A 14,630-nucleotide genomic window follows, 5' to 3' on the forward strand; every position below is an offset into this window, starting at 1 on the left:
AAGAGGTTTTGGCCTGCTTTGTCCTTTAGGATTTTGATGGCTTCATGTCTGACATTAGGTATCCTGTTGTTGCCTGGGGCAAGAGGTCAGACTTGCGCACCTTTCCACCTGTGAGACCCTTCCGTTTTGCATTTGGCTTGCCTGTCATTGTTCCCCAACCCTGTGTGGGTTCCAAGTCCTGTGACACCTAGCTGCTAGAATGCCCCCTCCAGCTACAAATGATAAATGACTCAGATCCAACATGGCGGAGCAGTAGGGGGACAAAAAGTTCCCTCGTCCCTCAATCACAACAGGGTTGAGGCCAAAGGACTTTGAATTCCAAGAGTCCGGGCTGCAGAGTGACTGAGACATCTCCAGGGGCCCACAGGGACAACCTGGCATGTCAAAGGTGTGTGATTGTGAACTGGGAGAGATAAAACAGGGAGCATAGGCTCAGATGGGAGGGATCCCCTTCTGTGGCGAGACAAAGGGAAGAGAAGAGGGGCTGTGGAAGTGTAGGACTGTATATGGACTAGAGAAAAACGATGGACCAGGACAGAGAAAGATTCAATCTCTAACCGTGGGGCTTTCAGGGCACCCAGCAGTTTTGCATTTTCTGATTTAACTCTTGGACAATTTTTATTAGATATGTTTTCTTTTTTCCTTTTATCCTTATTTCTTCCCTCCTCTAGTCTGGTTATTCTGTGTGTTGGTTTGCTTAAACAGACATATGTAATCTGTTCTCTTCACACCTGTTCTTTATCTCCTTTATTTTCCTCCCTCTCTGGAGTAAGCCCTATAGTTTCTCTGCCTGATCAATTTTCTTTTCTTTCCTTTTTCCTCGCCCCTGTCATTAATCTCTTTGTATGGGATAAGACCTCTTCCATACACCCCACCCCACCCCATTGGTTTTTTTGTTATTGCTGGTATTTTGTATGTTTTTTGTGGGGTTTTTTGTTTTTCTTTGTTTGCTTGTGTTTTGTTTTGTTTGTTTCCTTTTCCGGGGCTACTTCAAGGCACACCTGGTGGAGGGTCCAAAACATCACTACTGAGTAGGAAGATAAAGCAACCAGGGTCACGACAACAGAGAGCAAGTAACACATTCCAAAAAACACCTGCTGAAAGGCCAGGCCCTGGATAATGTATGACCCGTCTTTAACATAGTACTGCTCATGGGTGTGGGACACATAACAAGCTTTTAAAACACATAAGGAACAGAAAATGAGCCAAAATGGTGAAATGGAAGAACTCTCCTCAAAAGAAATTCCAGGAAGGAATGACAGCTAAAGAATTATCAAAACAGATATAAACAATACAACTGATAAAGAATTTAGAATAATAGTCGTAAGATTAATTACTGGGGTTGAAAAAAGCATAGAAGACAGCAGAGAATCTATTGCTATAGACATCAAGGAACTAACAAATAGTCATGATGAATTAAACAATGTTGTAAATGAGGTGCAAAATAAACGAGGTAGTGACAGCGAGGATTGATGGGGCAGAGGGGAGAATAAGCGAAATAGAAGATAAAATTATGGAAAAGATGAAGCTGAGAAAAAGAGAGATAAAAAAATTTCTAGACCACGAGGGGAGACTTTGAGAACTAAGCGATTTGATGAAACATATTATCTGTATCATAGGAGTTCCAGAAGAAGAAGAGAGAGAGAAAGGGGCGGAAGGTGTACTGGAACAAATCATGCTGAGAACGTCCGCAATCTGGGGAAGGAAACAGACACTGAAGTCTAAGAGGCACAGAGAGCTCCCTTCAGACGTAACAGGAATTGATCTTCTGCACAACATATCATAGTGAAACTGGCAAAATACAAAGATGAAGACAGAATTATGAAAGCAGCTAGGAACAAAAGGGCCTTAACCTACAAGGGTAGACACAGAAGGGTACTAGCAGACCTATCTGCTAAAACTTGGCAGTCCAGAGGGAGAGTGGCAGAGGAAATATTCAACGTGATGAATAGGAAAAATATGCAGCCAAGGATCCTTTATCCAGCAAGGCTGTCATTCAGAATAAAAGGAGACATAAACGTTTTCCCAGACAAACAAAACTGAAGGACTTCATCAATACTAAACCAGTCCTACAAGAGATCCAAAGGAGGACTCTGAGTGGAATGTTGCAAAGACCACAAAGGACCAGAGACATCACTACAAGCACGAAACCTACAGACAGCACAATGACACAAATCCATATCTTTCAATAATAACACTGAATGTAAATGGACCAAATCCTCCAATCAAAAGACATAGGGTATCAGAATGGATAAAAACAAAAAACAAAAAAAAAAAAAACAAAAAACAAGACCCATCTACAAGAGACCCATTTTAAACCTGAGGACACCTTCGGATTGAGAGTGAGGGGATGGAGAACTATCTATCATGCTACTGGAAGTCAAAAGAAAGCTGGAGTAGCCATACCTGTATCAGACAAACTAGATTTTAAAGTAAAGGCTGTAACAAGAGATGAAGAAGGGCATTGTATAATAATTACGAGGTCTATCCATCAAGAAGAGCTAACAATTATAAATGTTTCTGCACCCAATTTGGTGACACCCAAATATATAAAACAATTAACCACAAACACAAGCAATCTTACTGATAAGACTGTGGTAATTTCAGGGGACTTTAATACTCCACTTACAACAATGGACAGATCAACTAGGCAGAAAATCAATAAAGAAACAATGGTCCTGAATGATACACTGAACCAGATAGACTTCACAGATATATTCAGAACTCTTCACCCAAAAGCAGCAGAATGCACATTCTTCTCGAGTGCACATGGAACATTCCCCAAGATACATCACATACTGGGTCACAAAACAGCCCTCAATAAATATAAAAGAACTGAGATCATACCATGCACATTTTCAGATCACAACGCTATGAAACTTGAAATCAACCACAGGAAAAAGTTTGGAAAACCTCCAAATGCATGGAGGTAAATGAACATCCTACTAAAGAATGAATGGGTCAACCAGGCAATTAAAGAAGAAATTAAAAAATACACGGAAACAAATGAAAATGAAAACACGACAGTCCAAACCCTTTGGGATACAACAAAGGCAGTCATAAGAGGAAAGTACATTGCAATCCAGGCCTATCTCAAGAAACAAGAGAAATCCCCAATACAAAATCTGATAGCATATCTAAAGGAACTAGAAGCAGAACAGCAAAGAAACCCCAAGGCCAGGAGAAGAAGAGAAAGAATGAAGATCAGAGCAGAAGTAAACAATATAGAATCCAAAAAACAAAACAAAACAAAACAAAACAAAACAAAACAAAACAAAAAACCAAAACAGATCAATGAAACTAAGAGCTGGTTCTTGGGGGAAAAAAAAAAAAAACGCCCCAGCAATACAAACAATTATCAGAGAACACCATGAAAAATTATATGCCAACAAACTGGACAACCTGGAAGAAATGGACAAATTCCTAAACATCCACACGCTACCGAAACTCAAACGGGAAGAAATAGAAAATTGGAACAGACCCGTAACCACTGAAGAAATCTAATCAGGTATCAAAACTCTCCCAACAAATAAGAATCCTGGGCCAGATGGCTTCCCTGGGGATTTCTACCAGACATTTAAAGCTGAGACAATACCTATCCTTCCCAAGCTGTTCCAAGAAAACAGAAAGGGAAGGAAAACTTCTGGACTCATTCTGTGAAGCCAGCATTACCTTGATTCCCAAACCAGACAGAGACCCCACAAAAAAGAACTACAGGCCAATATCTCTGATAAACATGGATGCAAAAAATTCTCAACAAGATACTAGCATATCGAATTCAACAGCATATAACAAGAATTATTCACTTGGGATGCCTGGGTGGCTCAGTCGGTTAAGCCTCTGACTTGGCTCAGGTCATGATCTCGCACAAAGGTCATGATTGGCACAAAAACAGACACATAGACCAATGGAAGAAAACAGAGAACCCAGAATTGGACCCACAAATGTACAGCCAACTAATCTTTGACAAAGCAGGAAAGAGTACCCAATGGAAAAAAGACAGTCTCTTTAGGCAATGGTGCTGGGAGAACTGGACAGCAACATTGCAGGAGAATGAACCTGGACCACTTTCTTACACCATACACAAAAATAAACTCAAAATGGATGAAAGACCTAAATGTGAGACAGGAAGCCATCAAAACCCTAGAGGAGAAAGCAGGCAACAACCTCTCTGACCCCAGGCACAGCAATTTCTTACTCAACTCATCACCAAAGGCAAGGAATTAAAAGCAAAAATGAACTATTGGGACCTCATCAAGATAAAACGCTTCTACACTGCAAAGGACACAATCAACAAAACTAAAAGGCAACCAACAGAACGGGAAAAGATATTTGCAAATGACATATCGGATAAAGGACTAGTATCCAAAATCTGTAAGAACGTAACCAAACTACACAGCCGAAAAACAAATAATCAAATGAAGAAATGGGCAGAACACATGTATAGACACTTTTCCAAAGAAGACATCCAGATGGCCAACAGACACATGAAAAGATGCTCAACGTCACTCATCATTAGGGAAATACAAATCGAAGCCCACACTGAGATACCACCTCACAACAGTCAGAGCAGCTAAAATGAACAAATCAGGAAACTATAGATGCTGGCAAGCATGTGGAGAAACAGGAACCCTCTTGCCCTGTTGGTGGGAATGCAAACTGGTGCAGCTGTTCTGGAAAACAGTGTGGAAGTTCCTCAAAAAATTAAAAATGGAACTACCCTATGACCCAGCAAAAGCACTCCTACGAATTTATCCAAAGGATACAGGAATGCTGATTCACAGGGCACATGTACCCCAATGTTTGTATTTGGCTTTTAACAACAGCCAAATTATGGAAAGAGCCTAAATATCCATCAACTGATGAATGGATAAAGAAAATGTGGTCTCTCTCTCTCTCTCTCTCTCTCTCTCTCTCTCTCTCTCTCTATATATATATATATATATACAATAGAATACTACCTGGCAATGAGAAAGAATGAAATCATGCCATTTGAAGCAATGTGGATGGAACTGGAAGGTATTATGCTAAGTGAAATACGTCAGACAGAGAAGGAAACATATCATATGTTTTCACTCATATGTGGATTTTGAGAAACATAACAGAAGACCGGGGGGAAGGGAAGGGGAAGAAAATAGCTACAAACAGAGAGGGAGGGAGGCAAACCATAAGAGACTCAAATACAGAGAACAAACTGAGGGTGCATTGAGGGGGGTGGGGGAGAGGGGAAAATGGGTGATGGGCATTGAGGAGGGCACTTGTTGGGATGAGCACTTGGTGTTGTGTGTAAGCGATGAACCACGGGAATCTACCTCCAAAACCAAGAGCACACTGTACCCACTATATGTTAGCCAATATGACAATAAATTACATCAAAAAAATTTTTTTAAATAAAAATAAATTAAAAAAATAAAGTTGGAAAAGGGGACGCATATAATAGTTGGAGAGTTCAGAGCTGCGGACCCAAGGAACATTCCATAATGCTGCTTGATAACAATGTGGCAGTACAAAATCAAAATGATTAAGGAAAATAAAAAAAATAATCAAACAATAAATAAATACATACATACATACATACATACATACATACATAAAGAAATAAATAAGTAACACTTATCAAAAACTAAAAATAGAACTACCACATGATCCAGCAATTCCACTTCTGGGCATATGGAAAATGGAATCAAAGAGATAGCTGCATTCCCATGCTTATTACAGCATTATTTATCATAGCCAAGACATGGACACAACCTAAGTGTCCACAGACAAATGGATGCAGAAAGTGTAGTATATACACGATGGAACATCATTCAACCACAAAAAAGGAGGATATCCTGCTGTTTGCGACAACACAGATGAACTTACAAGGTCTACGTGATCCCACCGCAGGAAAGCCTCCCTGATTCCCCATGTAAAATATCTACCAAGCCATTATCCTTTGCCACAGCACCCTGCTTCTCCTCTTCAAGGTGCTAATCACAATCGACTTAATCTATGTGTTTGTTGGTTGCCATATGGCCCATCTTTCCACTTGAATATCTGTTCAACAGGGGCAGCAACCTGGTCATCTCCTTTGCCATCATATCACCAGCACCAAGCACAGGGTCAAGGCTCAATGAACATGGAATGGATGGATGGATGGATGGATGGATGGATGGATGAATTTGCACCAAATCTATTTATGAGATGTCCTCCCCCTGTCAGAAGGTGCTTAGTGCTGATGTGCCCTGTCCTTGGTGTCAAGCAGGAACACATTTCCCCATGCTCAACATTGTGCTCCCACACGAGATCCTTATTTGCACTTAACCCACTGTGATATCCACACCTTGGTAACAGTGCTCCAGCACCCGTCTTCCCAAGCCCAAGCCTCTTCTCCATCCTTGAAATGTATACCAATGCTTTTCAAGCAGTCTATTTGTGTGGTTCAGAGCAGTGGCCCACGTGCCTTTGAGAAAAGCTACGTGTGTCTGTGAATAACCATCAACAAAGGATTCCTTTTTTTTTCATCACTGGCACCAAAAGATCAAAACTGTGCCTCCTCTTGATACAGAACTTCTGAAGAGTTTCCATCTTCTGATCTGGCTTGTTCGTCCTCTTGCCATCTTCATATTAAAATTGCACTTTCTGTTCAGGTGCCCAATCTAATATAAAAGCTTTTTCTTTGCCTTTCTTTCCAGTTGTATGATAAGCACTGTTCTTTGTACTTACAAGGATTTAAATACACAAGCGTATATTATTTGCTAAACCATTACCCTAGTGGTTTTCAACACAAAACATTTATACTGTGAGTTACATCATGATTCCTTGTGCAGTAAGGCACTGCCCATTATACTGCTCCCTTTTTTTTTTAAACGTTTATTTATATTTGAGACAGAGAGAGAGACAGAGCATGAATGGGGGGAGGGTCAGAGAGAGGGGGACACAGAATCCGAAACAGGCTCCAGGCTCCTAGCTGTCGGCACAGAGCCCGACACGGGCCTCGAACTCACAGACCGTGAAATCATGACCTGAGCCGAAGTCGGCCGCTTAACCAACTGAGCCACCCAGGCGCCCCTATACTGCTCCCTTTAAAACACTTCTACCTTGAGGCGCCTGGGGGGTACAGTTGGTTAAGAGTCGAACTCTTGATCTCAGCTCAGGTCATTATCTTACAGTTTGCGAGTTGGAGCCCCGCATTGGACTCTGTGCTGATGGTGGGGAGCCTGCCTGGAATTTTTTCTCCTTCTCTCTGCCCCTACGCAGCTTGTGTTTCTCTCTCTTTCTCTCCCAAAATAAACAATCAAAAAAATTAATAAAAATAAATAAATAAATAAATAAATAAATAAATGTTTTCTTTTAAGGTCCAACTAAATGCTGATTAATCATCGAAATCCACATAACTGATTTCACAACTGTTTGCTTTGGTGACTTACATATCTCAATACTAATCAACATTTACTAAGCACCAACCAAACATAATTTGAAAAGACAGTAGCCATGAAGCTTCCATCAGCTAGGAAACATTAGAGGAGAAAAAAATCTGGGCTCCTGGGTAGCTCAGTCACTTAAGAATCTGTCTGTTGATTTCCGCTCAGGTCACGATCTCACAATTTGTGACACCAAGCCCCACATCAGCTCTTTGCTACCATTTTAATATATTTTTTTGTGACCCAGCATATGATCTATCTTGGAGAATGTTCCGTGTGCACTCGAGAAGAAAGTATATTCTGTTGCTTTGGGATGCAGAGTTCTAAATATATCTGTCAAGTCCATCTGATCCAATGTCTCATTCAGGGCCCTTGTTTCTTTATTGACCGTGTGTCTAGATGATCTATCCATTTCTGTAAGTGGGGTGTTAAAGTCCCCAGCAATTACCACATTCTTATCAATAAGGTTGCTTATGTTTATGAGTAATTGTTTTATATATTTGGGGGCTCCGGTATTTGGCGCATAGACATTTATAATTGTTAGCTCTTCCTGATGGATAGACCCTGTAACTATTATATAATGTCCTTCTTCATCTCTTGTTACAGCCTTTACTTTAAAGTCTAGTTTGTCTGATATAAGTATGGCTACTCCAGCTTTCTTTTGGCTTCCAGTAGCATGATAAATAGTTCTCCATCCCCTCACTCTGAATCTAAAGGTGTCCTCAGTTCTAAAATGAGTCTCTTGTAGACAGCAAATAGATGGGTCTTGTTTTTTTATCCATTCTGATACCCTATGTCTTTTGGTTGGCGCATTTAATCCATTTACATTCAGTGTTATTATAGAAAGATACGGGTTTAGAGTCATTGTGATGTCTGTATGTTTTATGCTTGTAGTGATGTCTCTGGTACTTTGTCTCACAGGGTCCCCCTTAGGATCTCTTGTAGGGCTGGTTTAGTGGTGACAAATTCCTTCAGTTTTTGTTTGTTTGGGAAGACCTTCATCTCTCCTTCTATTCTAAATGACAGACTTGCTGGATAAAGGATTCTCGGCTGCATATTTTTTTCTGTCTAGCACACTGAAAATCTCGTGCCAATTCTTTCTGGCCTGCCAAGTTTCAAAAGAGAGATCAGTCACGAGTCTTATAGGTCTCCCTTTATATGTGAGGGCACGTTTACCCCTTGCTGCTTTCAGAATTTTCTCTTTATCCTTGTATTTTGCCAGTTTCACTATGATATGTCGTGCAGAAGATCGATTCAAGTTACGTCTGAAGGGAGTTCTCTGTGCCTCTTGGATTTCAATGCCTTTTTCCTTCCCCAGTTCAGGGAAGTTCTCAGCTATAATCTCTTCAAGTACCCCTTCAGCACCTTTCCCTCTCTCTTCCTCCTCTGGGATACCAATTATGCGTATATTATTTCTTTTTAGTGTATCACTTAGTTCTCTAATTTTCCCCTCATACTCCTGGATTTTTTTATCTCTCTTTTTCTCAGCTTCCTCTTTTTCCATAACTTTATCTTCTAGTTCACCTATTCTCTCCTCTGCCTCTTCCATCCGAGCCGTGGTGGTTTGCATTTTGTTTTGCATTTCCTTTAAAGCGTTTTTCAGCTCCTCGTGACTGTTCCTTAGTCCCTTGATCTCTGTAGCAAGAGATTCTCTGCTGTCCTGTATACTGTTTTCCAGCCCAGCGATTAATTTTATGACTATTATTCTAAATTCACTTTCTGTTATATTATTTAAATCCTTTTTGATCAGCTCATTAGCTGTTGTTATTTCCTGGAGATTCTTCTGAGGGGAATTCTTCCGCTTGGTCATTTTGGATAGTCCCTGGTGTGGTGAGGACCTGCAGGGCACTTCCCCTGTGCTGTGGTGTATAACTGGAGTTGGTGGGCGGGGCCGCAGTCAGTCCTGATGTCTGCCCCCAGCCCACCGCTGGGGCCACAGTCAGACTGGTGTGTGCCTTCTCTTCCCCTCTCCTAGGGGCGGGATTCACTGTGGGGTGGCGTGGCCCGTCTGGGCTACTTGCACACTGCCAGGCTTGTGATGCTGGGGATCTGGCGTATTAGCTGGGGTGGGGAGGCAAGGTGCACGGCGGCAGGGGGGGGCAGGCTTAGCTCGCTTCTCCTTAGGTGATCCACTTCAGGAGGGGCCCTGTGGCAGCCGGAGGGAGTCAGATCCGCTGCCGGAGGTTTGGCTCCGCAGAAGCACAGAGTTGGGTGTTTGCGCGGAGCGAGCAATTTCCCTGGCCGAACCGGTTCCCTTTGGGATTTTGGCTGGGGGATGGGCGGGGGAGATGGCGCTGGCGAGCGCCTTTGTTCCCCGCCAAACTGAGCTCTGTCGTCCGGGGACTCCGCAGCTCACCCTCCCTTTGTCCTGCAGCCTTCCCGCTTTCCGAGCAGAGCTGTTAACTTATGACCTCCCAGACGCTAAGTCGCGCTTGCTGTCGGAACACAGTCCGTCAGGCCCCTCCGCTTTTGCAAGCCGGACTCGGGGGCTCTGCTTGGCTGGCGAGCCGCCCCTCCGCCCCGGCTCCCTCCCGCCAGTCCGTGGGGCGCGCACCGCCTCGCCGCCCTTCCTACCCTCTTCCGTGGGCCTCTCGTCTGCACTTGGGTCCGGTGACTCCGTTCTGCTAATCCTCTGGCGGTTTTCTGGGTTATTTAGGCAGGTGTAGGTGGAATCTAAGTGATCAGCAGGACGCGCGGTGAGCCCAGCGTCCTCCTACGCCGCCATCTTCCTGTCCCCTCAATATATTTTTTTTAAAACTCTCTTTTAGGCTCGCCTGGGTGGCTCAGTCGGTTAAGCGTCCGACTTCGGCTCAGGACATGATCTCACAGCTTGTGAGTTCGAGCCCCACGACGGGCTCCGTGCTGACAGCTCAGCCTGTTTCAGATTCTGTGTCTCCTTCTCTCTCTGCCCCTAACCCACTTGCATTTTGTCTCTGTCTCTCTCAAAAATAAATAAACATTAAAAAACAAAACAAAAAAAAAAACCCTCTTTCAATGTGAAGTAAATAATTTGTTCTTAGAACCAGGATCCTGAAATCAATATAAGTAATGGGTGTTTGCAACAGAGTATGGAGGAATGAGAGCCAAGGAGGCACACAAAGCAAAGAAGTGATCAAAAAATCTAAGATGACTATGGGAATATTACTTGGTACTCAAAAAAAGGAAGTCTTGCCATTTGCAACAACATGGATGGAACTAGAGTGTAGCCCTAAGTGAAATAAATCAGAGAAAGACAAGTATCATATGATTTTACTCATACATGGAATTTCAGAAACACAACAGATGAACATAGGGGAAGGGAAGGAAAAATAAGATAAAAACGGAGGGAGGCAAACCATAAGAGACTCTTAAATACAGAGAACAAACTGAGGGTTGCTGGAGGTTGCACCCACCTCCCCTCCTGAGGGTGATAGGCATCAAGGGGAGTTAAAAGGGTGATAGGCATCAAGGAGGTCATTTGTCAGGATGAGCACTAGGTGTCCTATGTACGTGATGAATCACCGGGTTCTACTCCTGAAAGCGATACGACACTATATGTTAACTAACTTGAACTTAAAAACAATACAAATAGGGGTGCCTGGGTGGCTGAGTCAGTTCAGAGACACTCTTGGGATCAGGTCATGATCTCCCTGTTGGCGAGCTGGAGCCCTGCATCAGGCCGGCTACTGTCAACGCAGAACCAGTTTCAGATCCTCTGCCCCCCTCTCTCTGCTCATCACCTGCACACCCTCTCTCAAAACAGTAAATATTTTAAAAATAAATAAATAAGTAAATAAAACATTTTCTCATAAATACACTAACAAATAAAAAACAATTACGTAGCCAGTAACAAGAAGGTATGCGTTGTATTCAAGATACATTAAGTTAAAAAAAAATTAAGCTGCAGAATATTCAAAGATCTCTGGGGTTGGCTTTTGACGCATCCTGTACGTTTATAAAACAAGAGGATTTAAGGAAGGTTATTCCAAAGACGTGCCCGGGCAGGGGGCCTTTACTATTACTTTGGCAGCCTCCTGTTCTCTGCCTTACATATGTCTCAACACGTAAGTGACACAACAGGAATATTCCTTAGGGGCGGGCATATGTATGCAGCGTAACCACACGACTGCTTTTAAACTCTTCGACTCCTAAACACCGGACGGAAACGAGGAAGAAGTCCTGGCGCTACGGCGACCCCACCCCCGCGGGGGAAGGCTCGCCCATCTGCCCAAAGTCCCGAGGCCAACCGCGGCCCGTCCCCTCCGGTGCCCAGCGCTCCGCCCGCACCCGGACGCCGGGTGACAGCGCGACGAACGCCACGGGCCTCGCTCCCACAGGCACGGACTCGCACGGGAGGCCGGGTCTCGGCCCCGGCGGTACGAACTCCCGGCCGCAGGCTCCCGCGCACCCCCAGCGCGACTCGACCGCGGTTGAAGGGGCTACACCCGCTGAGGGATGGCCAGGTGACGGGGGTGACGGCCGTCGCAGCGTAACGCCAGGCCTGGTGGGGGTCTGCGAGCCGAGCTGTTCTCTTCACCCCCAACAGTGAAAACATACGGAGAGCTCCAGCGCTCCCGGATCCCGGGACCGGGACCCCGGGTTCACCGCTTTCCGTCTCCCCGTCGGCCTTCCGGCTCACCTCGCGGCGGCGGCGCCGGGCACACCGCACGAGGAAACCAAAATCAGCGCCCCAGAGAAACGTGGGTTAAGGCAAGAGCCCGAGCGTCACACGGAGAGGTCGAGCTGCCGCGCCCGCTTCGAGTCCTGACCAACCCAAGTCCTCAGGCGACCCGCGGAGGTCTAGGGGTGCTGTAGCCCCCGCCTCCTGGCGTGCGACTGCGCCTGCGCCGGCGCCTGCGCCTTCGCGTGCGTGTGCGTCCAGGTTCCCGGAAACGCCACGGCCGCTCCTCCCCGGCCCGCGCAGCCGGAGTCACGGATGAGAAGACCCAGCGGTCCCGGGGCGTCAAGGCTGGGTGTGACGGAGTAGAGCTGGCCTGCGGAGGCTTTCCTTCCCTAGTAGAGGGAACGAAACTCCTAGGGCGCGCGTCCCGCGTCGGCTCGGCCAGTAAAGCCGCCAGGCCCCGCCCGATCCCTCCATCTACTGACCTCCGCCTGGCACTCGAGCCCAGGTAGCGTCCGGCCCTACCAGGCAACCTTGGCCTGGACTTCGCCAGGGGAAAGCCAGTAAAATCCAAATAAAGCACGGAGCATAGTCACTACTGCTGTTCGACGTTGCCTTTTTACTTCTGCCAAACGTGACCAATAAAAGTAAGATGTTGATATAGGGAGAATTTGATGACGAGTGCACGGGAATTCTCTACTACATTTGCAACTTTTCAGTGTATTTTTCTAAAATTACGTTTTTTGAAAAGGAAGGGGGGAAGGGGGGCCTGGAAATAGTTGGATCCAGATTTGGACCTATGATTCATGCCGTCATCAAGGATCAAGGCTCTCTCTTAGATTTTCATCTGTTAGTTTGCTTCCTCATGGTGTCAAGACAGTTTTGCTGCAGCTCCAAGTATCACATTCTCACACAAATGCGTTCGAGATAGAAAAGGATCAGATGAAACAAGTATTTTCCTCTTATGAGGGAGGAGAATAATACCTACTCCCATTTCAACATGGGAATTGACAAAGATGCTGTCCTCAGCATTCTCCAGCCAGGCTGTTCTGGGGCTTCTCAACTAGACCTCAGCCCTGACCTATAAAAAGTACAAACTCAGCCCAACTGATTTCATCCACTCCCCCCCCCCCCACACACACATAGTAAAACACTTAACATCATATTTTTAAAAAGCGAACACAGAGTTTCTTCTTAAAAAATATTTTTTTAGTGTTTACTTATTTTTGAGTGAGACAGAGTGTAAGCAGGGGAGGGGCAGAGACAGAGGGAGACACAGAATCCAAAGCAGGCTCCAGGCTCCGAGCTGTCAGCACAGAGCCTGAGGCGGGCTCGAACTCACGAACTGTGAGATCATGACCTGAGCCAAAGGCAGACACTTGGCAGACTAAGCAACCCAGGTGTCCCTAACATGCTTTTCAACAGCTCAAGCCATATCCCTAAATGACCCTAGCCCTCTATACCTGCCAAAAGAATTTACTATTTGTTCTAACCAACAATTGATCATAGGCCCTTCACCACCCTTTCTTAGAGGATTTACTAAAAAGGATTCACGATTTGCGGGTCCTTCCTTTGTCCATTTGAGGTAGGTATCTATCTCCTACAACCGAGTCGTGTCTTTCTCAAGCACTGGAAAGCCCTTCCTTTGAAATGTAATCATCAGAAAAGATAGGGCCTCGGTCTCCCAGACTCTGTGCGGCACATACAGCTGGCCTCATGGCGTTTACACGACCCACTCTGGGTAATTTTTCACTTCCCTGACTCTACTCAAGCCCCTCCATTCCCCATCTCTACACCCTTATTCACCCTTTAAAACACTCAGCCACCTCTGTACAAATCCAAGTTGAGTTCAGTTCATGCTGGACCCAATTCTCTATTTCAGTAGTATATTACTGATTAAAATCTGCCAAGTCCAAGGGAAATCACAGCACTTTTCATCCAGAGCGACCTTTGGTTTCTCAGACTCCTCGGATTATTTCCAGGTTGTCACATGGTTTCTCTGGGATTGGACTTTAGGGCAGTTGGGTGAATTTTTAATACAGGATGAAATAAACAAGAAAAGGGCACAAATTGGTGAACACAGATCCCATGTGTGCACCTTTCACCCACCCTCCCCAGATGGTGCCATCTTACAACATTCTACAACATCATCAAATGAGGACATTGTCATTGGCACAATACTACTAACTAGAGGCCAATTTTACACAAAATTCACCAGATTTCACGTGCACTCTTCTTCTATATGTCAGTCTGTGGAATTTGGCCACACGGCTGCTATTATGCCTCTCTTTCTCCCGAGAAGCAAGTGATCCGACACCGTTTCACATTCAAGCAGAAGTGATGATGAAAATAAACTTCTCTGGTAGCTGAGGCGTGTGCGCAAAACCGCTGCCTCCAATGAAACCCCAAGGTGGGTGTGATGCTGGGCCCGAGTGGTGGTATTTCTGGCATGATCTAGCAAGTGCCTTCCATTTCGGTCCACTCACATTCGTGTAGGATAGGGCTGCACAGGTCCCAAACGAGCTGGTGTCTCAATACTACACAGTACAGCTACATTCACTGTCTCCCCAGTTTTGCCAGATGGGGAAAGGCACAATATACTCCATTGTGCCCTTAGGAATTCT

At 44.8% G+C, this 14,630-nt stretch overlaps 1 pseudogene; it reads left to right on the top strand.

Annotated features, from left to right (window-relative positions):
• Positions 1 to 14,630, top strand: part of LOC124527314 (carbonyl reductase [NADPH] 1-like) — a 35,651-nt pseudogene that overhangs the window by 13,867 nt on the left and 7,154 nt on the right.

The sequence above is a fragment of the Lynx rufus genome, unplaced genomic scaffold (genome assembly GCF_022079265.1).
Source record: "Lynx rufus isolate CCGP_SWC_20201006 ecotype Redwood Valley unplaced genomic scaffold, mLynRuf1.p SCAF_5, whole genome shotgun sequence".
Taxonomy (NCBI): Eukaryota; Metazoa; Chordata; class Mammalia; order Carnivora; family Felidae; genus Lynx; species Lynx rufus.